General features: G+C 53.1%; 1 protein-coding gene across 1 annotated transcript in view; it reads right to left on the reverse strand.

Annotated features, from left to right (window-relative positions):
• The window catches only part of FBXO31 (F-box protein 31), a 34582-nt gene that overhangs the window by 13430 nt on the left and 12227 nt on the right, over positions 1-8925 (reverse strand). Inside the window, exon 3 of the mRNA XM_010850872.1 lies at positions 2842-2918. The gene's annotated coding sequence lies outside the window, so the exon portion shown is untranslated. The remainder of the gene's footprint in view (positions 1-2841; positions 2919-8925) is intronic.

An 8925-nucleotide genomic window follows, 5' to 3' on the forward strand; every position in this document is an offset into this window, starting at 1 on the left:
AAAGAATTGATGCTTTTGAACGGTGGTGTTGGAGAAGACTCTTGAGAGTCCCTTGGACTGCAAGGAGATCCAACCAGTCCATTCTAAAGGAGATCAGCCCTGGGTGTTCTTTGGAAGGAATGATGCTAAAGCTGAAACTCCAGTACTTTGGCCACCTCATGCGAAGAGTTGACTCATTGGAAAAGACTGTGATGCTGGGAGGGATTGGGGGCAGGAGGAGAAGGGGACAACAGAGGATGAGATGGCTGGATGGCATCACCCACTCGATGGACGTGAGTTTGAGTGAACTCCGGGAGATGGTGATGGACAGGGAGGCCTGGAGTGCTGTGATTCATGGGGTCGCAAAGAGTCAGACACGACTGAGACTGAACTGAAACCCCCCCAACAGTGAGGACCAGCCACATCCACATCCCAGTCCTGTGGGGATCCAGAGCGGCAGGACGAGCATGGTCTCTCCAGCCATTAATTAACTATTAATTAAATAACTAATTTAAGTAGTTTATCCAATATGAAACGTGGTAGCTATAGCTGGTAACACTGTTACATCATTGAAATATGCTGAGAAACAGAAATCACAGTTCTCCCCACCCCTCGCAAAGGGATCAAACTGTGAGGTGATGGGTACCTTGACTAACTAGAAGGGGGACTCCTTCCACGATGTTACTTGTGCCTCAAATTGCCACAAGGTACACTTTACAGACCTCACAGTTTTGGTAACTATACTAAACCAAGCTGAAAAAATTAGCTAATTTTTCAATAGAAAATACAGCGGCGAGACCTGGATCCAAGCAAGCCACTGAGAGAGCGCGTCCAGCTCTGAAGTGGGCACGGGGGGTGGGGCAAGGGAAGAAGCCCAAAGACACAGGAAAGAAGCAGGAGTGATTCAGAGAGCGACCCCCAACAGGGCAGCCGACCCGAGAAGGAACGGGCGCTGCTCTTGCCAGGGGAGACTCGGGAGCCAAGACCAACGCGCGGCAGGAGGGCCTGGCTTAGATCCTGAGGCGGATGAGCCAGCAGCTGAGGGTGGTTCTGAGATGGACGGGGAGCCCCGAGTGTGGACGGGGCCTTAGGGGACCCGGAGACCAGTGCTGCTATGGTGAGCTGTGGTCAGAACCTCAAGTGTGTGGGTGCTGGAGTTAGAGACCCACGCTGAAGCACAAACACGGACTGTTAGGAGCCTGGGGTTTGCATTAAAATACTGAAAAGAAAAGGCAAAGAGGCTGTGAATTTGGCACCAGGCAGCTGCCAGGAGGCGGGCATCTGGGCGTCACCCTGCCGCCCTGTGTGTGTTTAGAGTGCCACACGATAAACGTGGTGACGGGGATAAAGGAGGGGACAGTCCCCGGGCACCACACTCAGCAAGCCTGCGTTCTCGTGGAGGGCGGGGGCACCTCTGCCGCCCACACGGTGGCCCCCCAGCCAGTCCTGCCTCCCCGGGGGGGTTGAGTCCCCAGCTCTGGTTCCAGCGACAGAGAAGGACGGAACTCAATCACTAATCATCTGAGAGGAGGGCTAGTTGGCGGTGCTCTGTCAGGGGCCCCACTTTCCCCTAATTATCCCCTGCTTTCAGAAGCCCTTTAAAAAAAAACCCCACACAACTCTATTACTCACTGCCAGTAAGAAAAACAGTGACCCCTTCCCGCACTGAAACTAAGGAGAGAATAAGCCCACGCTGGGAGCTGTCCGGCTTATCCCCGAGAGAACATTCTAACAGCAAGGCTTCCCTGGCGGTATTAATATTAAACAAATGTGAAGTGAGTTTCTCAACAGATGTTTCCACTACATTATAAGGAATATGAAGCAATATTTATCCCTAACCAAACCCCACCTGGTGAGCAAAACCCAGTCACCAGAGTCACCTGGCGGTCCACGAGAACCTGGCTTCTGGGACCCTGACAGCCGCAGCAAGGCAGACCCGCCAGCCGTGACCCAGCTGCAGCCAGAGCCCTGGACTCGGGCTTCTGGCCCACCGCGTGTATGTGCAGCAAGAGGGAAGCAGAGGTGGACCGCAGGCTGCCGGAAGGAGCCCTGGCTTGGTTTTCCCCGCACTGCGGGCAACAGTGACACGACGGCCGGGGCCCGCCTGGAGCTCGGCGAGCACAAGGCCCCGCCCGGCTTCTGTCCTGGAGGCTGTAGCCGTGTCAGCAAGAACACCAGCAAGGGCCGTATCCTCCTTGATGCCGACTCCACTTAACGCCAAGGAAAGTCAGGTCTGAAGTTTTTCAAACGGACCCAAAAATTGATCAGCTAGTTTTTTACATAAGATAGGCAAGTCATCAGGAAGCATATACAGATTAAAACCAAAAGACTTCTCTCCTGGCTACCACCAAGGAGCTTATATCAAACAGCCGCTCCTGCTGGGACCAGCCATAAAGGCTGAAAAAGGGAAGTTAAAATGCTGCTTGAGGAGGCAGAGGGCAGGGTTGCAGAGGAGGGACAGGTGCCTGCCACGACCCCACGCACGTGCCACACATACCCTGGAGCAGAGCCAGCATGGGCCTTCCATCCAGAGCCAGCCTCTGAGGGCCCCACACTGCCTCCTGTCCTTTCAGACCCTGATGTAGGGCAAAGGGCCTGTGCACGACCCAAGACGGGAGTGTCCGGTGCCTGTGACCATCAATGGCCCTTGGTGTCCAAGAGGCAGGGACCAGGTAAAGCATTCTGCATCACAAAGTCCCTGGATGTGGCGGGGGCCAAGAACTACTTAACGAATCTTTGCTCATTTAGAAAACAACGCCTGGCCTGTTGAGTCTTTGCGACTATCTGTCAGGCGGGAACCGCTCAGGCAGGTGAACAAAGTCCCTTGCACAAGAATCCAGGCCCGAGGCTCTTCAGACTTACCACCACGTTCAGCAGTCCTCCGTACGGCCCGATATCCGGCTGCCACAAGCCCAGGATGTGTCTGTATCGGTGAAGCACTACAGGGAGAGAGAGGACAGGGCTTCACTGTAGAGTCAGCCGGCCACCATGCAGAGTCAGTAATTGGAGGGAAGGGCATTGGCGAGGGGTGAGGCTTGTGAAGAGGTCACTCATGAAGGCTCACAAGAGAGCCGTGCAAACAAATGGGGCTTCAAGTAAAACTTACAAGTTCCTAAATCATTCTAAGAGTAAAAATGTCTTTAGAAAGCATGATAACAGGGTCATTTTGAAACCCAGCCTCTGCGTATCAGCTCCAGTGATGAGGAACTGCTGCCTCAAAAGACATGCAGTGAGCACCCTGGTGAGGTGATGAGCCTCCCGTCGGTCTCCACGATGGAGTAAGCATGGGACTGTTTACCAGGGCGGAGTCCAAAATGTCATGGGGCTGTAGAGTAAGATTTAAATTAGGTCATCCTTCTTTAAAAACAAAACACATTCCCGCCTTATTTCAAAAGCAATGCATGTATATTTACTGGGGGCAACGAGAGAAAAGGGCACTTGAGGCCAACCTGAGATCCCACTGCATGGCCATGGCCAGTGCAGCAGGTGTCCCGGGAAAAGTCCTTCACTTCCACTTCCTTTGCACGGGTATTTGTGGAGTGAATAGTGAAAAGTGAAAAAGTGAAAAGAGGAACAAACTGCACAAAGAAGTGAACCAGCTCATGCAGGGCCCTGCCTGCCAGCTGCAGGGTCTGGGGTCTCACCACAGCCAGTGTGGTGCTAGAATTCATCTGTCAATTGGATTTGCCCATGGGGGCCAGGGGTGGGCAGACATTCTTGGTCAAACATTATTCTGGTGTGTGTGTGTTCCTAGACGAGGGTGACATTTCAATCTGCCATCTGACAGAGAAAGCAGATTGCCCTCCCTCGTGTGGTGGGCCATGTCCAATCAGTTGAAGGACTGAGTAGAAGAAGGCTGGTGCTCCCATGAGTATGAAGGAGCTCCTCCTACCTGGCTGAATGCTGGGAGATCAGTCTTTTCTAACTTCAAACTCTAATCATGGGCTCTTCCTGAAGTGGACAAAAAGGCTAACTCTCCCACAAACAAGGGAGTTTTCTCTTGGCTGACTATGTTGAGCTGGGACAACGGTCTTTTCCAGACTTCGGATTTGAACTGAAACATGGGATCTTCCTGGGTCTGGAGCCTGCCAGACTTCGAACTGGAACTACACAATTGGCTCCTCTGGGTCTCCAGGCTGCTGACTGGAGATCCTGGGACTGGTCAGGGTCTCCATAGCTGTGCAACCCAACTTCTTATACTGCTCTCTTTCTATATGAAGGAACTGGTTCTGTGTCTAAAATCCTTGGCTAACACCCAGTGGGAGCCATGGATGGTCTCCAAGTGCAGGAGCTGCATCATCACAACTTCAGGGAGGAAGGCCAGGCAGCTGGGTCCAAAGGGACCTGAGCCCAGACAGCAGCTCTGCGGCCACCACTTGGTCTGGGGTACAGGGAAGGGAAAGCGGGTCTAGCACCATCCCGAGCCCACAGGGCATGCAGAAGACTGGTGGGAATGTTCCACCAGCCTCCCTAAGGTCGCACCCTCAGAACATGCGTCTTCTGAGTCAGCTTACAAGACATATGTTAAAGTCAGTGGTTGTCTCATGGCCATGCCCTGATAGGTTTTGCGTGTGTTAAACAAGCAATAATAAGCGGGGTCAGAGTCACAAGCAAATACTAAGCTCCAGATGGTGCAGCACACACACACGTGTTTAGGGGTAAAACAAACTAATGTCTGCCACTTACCTAGAAACACAGCACATTATACGATGGATGCATGGACAGGTGTGTGGGGGTGAAGTGGGGCAGAGAGCTATGGAGTCGGGTAAGTGGGTGCTCACTGCACAATTCTCTCTACTTTTCTGTTATGTTTTTAAAATGTTGCCATGTAACTGTGGAGAAAAAATCAAATGGGCCCATACAGCATGGCCTTCTCTTGTCTCCAGTCTCCCATCTTTCCAAGATCAATCAATCTGATCCCAAAGCCCCTGGAAACTCTGTCCAAAGAATCTGCCACCGACCTGGCAATTTCCAAAGGGGAGTTCCTTCTTCTGCTTTAAAAGCAGCATCTCTCTGAAAAAAAGAGTCCAGCCTCCTGTGCGTGCTGAGAGCAGCAGCTGCCTCTGGATTGCAAGCTCCACTCAGGTGAACACACACAAGTATGCCCGTGGCTCCTGGCCCACCCAGCCTGGGCCCCCAGGACAGTTGGAGGGAAAGTCAGAGACCACCAGTGTCAGGTGGGCTGGGAGCATGCTGGCCCAGAGGCACTCGATTCCCTAAGATAACATGATGCCTGTGCTTTACAACATATTCTTAAGAAAGTCTCAGGGTTAGTCCAGGAGAAGCGACCTGACAAGCCCCAGCGGCCCTCAGACTGAAGCGTCCACTTGAGTCACACAAAACATCAGGGTGAGGACAGGGAGGGCAGCCCCATGTGCACGGTGGCCGCCTGTGCCCAGGCCTGTTGGGAGGCCAGCTCTAAGGCACCACGGCCACAGGACGCAACAAGCACAGACAAGCTCAAGCACCTGCCCTCGGGCTCGCCTCTGACCCTCGCCGCACCCTGCCTCAGGCAGAGGAGGGGCCTCCGGGTTTAGGACAGAGTCCCCAGCACCTCCTGGCCCAGGCGCTCAACACACCCCAGGGCTCCCCACCTGGAGGAGGATCCCCAGCTCAACAAGCCCTCCTTCCTCCATCTCCAAACACGCATTGACCACTCAAGTCAGGAGAGTAAAGTGGGATTCAGTCCCACTTACTGAATGGGGCTGGAGAAGAAAATGGCAACCCACTCCAGTATTCTTGCCTGGAGACCTCCATGGACAGGGGAACCTGGCGAGCTACAGTCCATGGGGTCGCAAGAGTCGGACACGACTGAGTGCCTGACACACACACACTGAACGGGGCACACCTGACACCGGCCCACGTGCAGACAGCGGGCTTGGGACCTGAGGCAGCCAGTGGACGGGGTCAGACCCTTCAGGGGCTGTCCCACCAGAAGCAGGCGTGCTCAAAGCGCCCAAGTCCCAGGAATCCGGGGAAGCCGGGCGTTCCAGTTCACAGGCGAAGCAACCAGAAACCAGAGAACCACGCTAACTCAGTGAGAACAGTGAAAATGCTCCTGCTCTCAGCCCCATGAAGCAGGACTTGGGCCTTCCAGAAGGAGCACCAGCTCAGAGACCCTGCCGACCACTGATCCCCAAGGTCAGCGTGGTTGTGTTCAGAAAACCAGCCCAGGCTCTCAGGTCACCCCACCACCAGCACCAAAACAGGAACAATGGTCCAAGATGACTAAGGAAGCTCTCAGCCCAGGAGCTAACAGAAAAACACTCTGTCCTAGTCAGGGCCAGCCAATTCTCATCTGCCAACGGGAAGGGCCACTTAACAAGCCAAGTGGGAAACTCCAACACACTTGACAACACCCAGCCTAACAGACCCAACTCTCCTCGGCATGAGCTGAGACTGAGCAGTCTCTTCCCTGCTGTCCTGCCAGCAGCTGCCACAGCCCACCACACTCGGGGCAGCCGGCCCGCCACCCGCAAGGCCGTAACATCATTTCTGAATCACTACATCTGTCGTGCAGAACTGAGGTTTCAGGCCCAAAGGAAAACCCTACATGCAACTGACGGTATCTCCTGCCACCCACTAGAAACTTTAGGTAGCTGGAATAAAATCAGAGGAGAAAACACTTCCAAACTCACTCTGTGAGGCCAGCATGACCCTGATACTAAAACCAGACAAGAACACCACGAGAAAAAAAAATTAAAGGCCAATATTCCTGCTGAACACAGATGCAAATATCCTCAACAAAGCGTCAGCAAACCAAAAAGGACCGCACACCACAATGAAGGGGATTTTATCCAGGGAGGCAAGGATGACACAAAACCCACAGATCAATCAATGCGACACACCACATTCACAAAATGAAGGCTAACAACCACGGGAGCCTCTCCACACATGCAGAAAAGGTCTTTGACAAAATGCAACATCCGTTTATGATAAAAGGATATGGAGAGAGCGTACCTCAACACAACAGAGGCCACGTGTGATAAACCCACAGCCAGCAGCACATCAAACATGAACAGCAAAAAGCTTTTGAAAAACAAGGATCCCCACTCTCCCCATTGTCATTCAGTGTAGGATTGGAAGTCCAAGCCAGAGCAATTGGGCAAGAAAAAGAAATAGAAGGTGTTCACGCTGAAAAGGAAGAAATAAAACTGCCACCATTTTGCAGATGACATGTTACCGTATCCTAAAGACACCACCAAAAACTCAGACTGAATAAATGAATTACATAATGCGGCAGGATACAAAATCGATATACGGAACAAAGTCAGGAGAAACATCCCACAGACACACGCTCTCCTCTCTCAGACACACACCCCACTGGTGCCCACAGGCCTTTCCAGGAGGGCCCTTCTGCTTTATCCTTACCCATGGTCTCCTGCCTTTCTCCGTAGCCATCCTGTAATGCGTTCTCTGCTCCGCTTGGCAGACTGGGCTTTGGAAAGGACTTCCCCTCCAAGGACTCCACCCTGTGCCATCTATACCTGAGGATTAAAAATGGCCTGGCCATCTCCTCACCCATGGGGGTGATGTTCCACTAAACACCTCACATCTACTTGAGCAACCTGGAGCACTGCCAGAATGCTGGGTCTGAGCCTCAAAGCCCAGAGCCCTAAGGTACACGAGGTTATTTTTAAGTTCAAAGTGCACCATCGATTCACACACACAGACATGTGCTAGATTCATCATACAGGCAACACACACACCCCCGGTACAATCCCAACATCCTACAGACACGGATTGTCAAGACTGTCAGTTAGCTACACACACACACCACCCCTAGGAGCAGCGGATCTGGGCCACAAGGCTTCAGAGAGACTGTGTCTCTCAGGTCCAAGGGAATGAGGCCCAGAAGACTTCAGGGGACCTGGGGACCTGAGGTCCCATGGCTCCAGACAGAGCACAAGTGGACAAGAAAGAGCCCAGAGCCTCGCTCCTCACAAGCCAGTCATCACAGCAGACGTCTCTGGAGCTCGGGAGAGCATCAGAGCACGAATACCAAGAAGCCCTCAGTTGGGACACCTTAGGACACTGGAACCTGGAACAACAACCTGGGCATACAGAAGCTCAAGCTCAGTTGAAATTGATTTTTCTTTTTTTCACGCATGCTAATTCTTCCCTGATATTCTTGTAGACCATCTAAAATAACAGACCAGTTCTCAGAGAAAGGCAACCAAGGCTGACAACTGGTTATTGTCACTGTGTTCTAGATCGCCAGGTGTCCCGCTGTGCTTTTATAACTACACTCACAGCTCGAGGCGCCAGCAATCCCCCACTAAAGCAGGTCCTCAAGGCAGCGTCAGCTACAAGCAATGGGGACAGCACGCATGCGGCTCTGGTCCACATCAGTTCGAGATGCGGTCTCCCAGAAGCGTGGTCAACCATCGGGACTCAGGACTCATCCTCATCACTGCAGGAAGCTTCTCTCCACCCTCTGGGCACAGAGAAGGACACCTCTCAAAACAACCTGAGGCACTTCCTGGTCCCGGTCACCCCCAGAGGCGTGTTGGAATTCCACATCAGCCTGACGGTGTAAGTCCTGGAAGAAGCCTGTAACAGCCCTGTGACATGATAACCTCTAAGCTGCTGGTCTGTTTGTGCCTAAAAGCCCACGACACCTGGTTCCCCTCAGCACAGCCAGTGCCATCGATCCGCTGTTCTCATTGATACCCGAAATGTCACCATCTGTCCCATGGGGCTGGAGATGGTGCCTGGCTCACTGACTGCTGGGCATGGGGGCGGATAGCACAGCCCAGGACAGAGTGTTCCAGACAGCCCACTCCCAAGAGGGCCAGAAAAGGAACAGGACTCACATCTTCAGCCAGCCAGCCCAGCCCGGGTGTGTGGTGACTGCTCCCACACCAGTCCCCTGGGCCTGGGTGACACACGAGGTGGCTTTATAAGTGCACAGTGCCCAGAAAGCGCCCCAAAGCACCCTGCACA

This window comes from Bison bison, unplaced genomic scaffold (assembly GCF_000754665.1).
Source record: "Bison bison bison isolate TAMUID 2011002044 unplaced genomic scaffold, Bison_UMD1.0 scf7180017864295, whole genome shotgun sequence".
NCBI classification, from domain to species: Eukaryota; Metazoa; Chordata; class Mammalia; order Artiodactyla; family Bovidae; genus Bison; species Bison bison.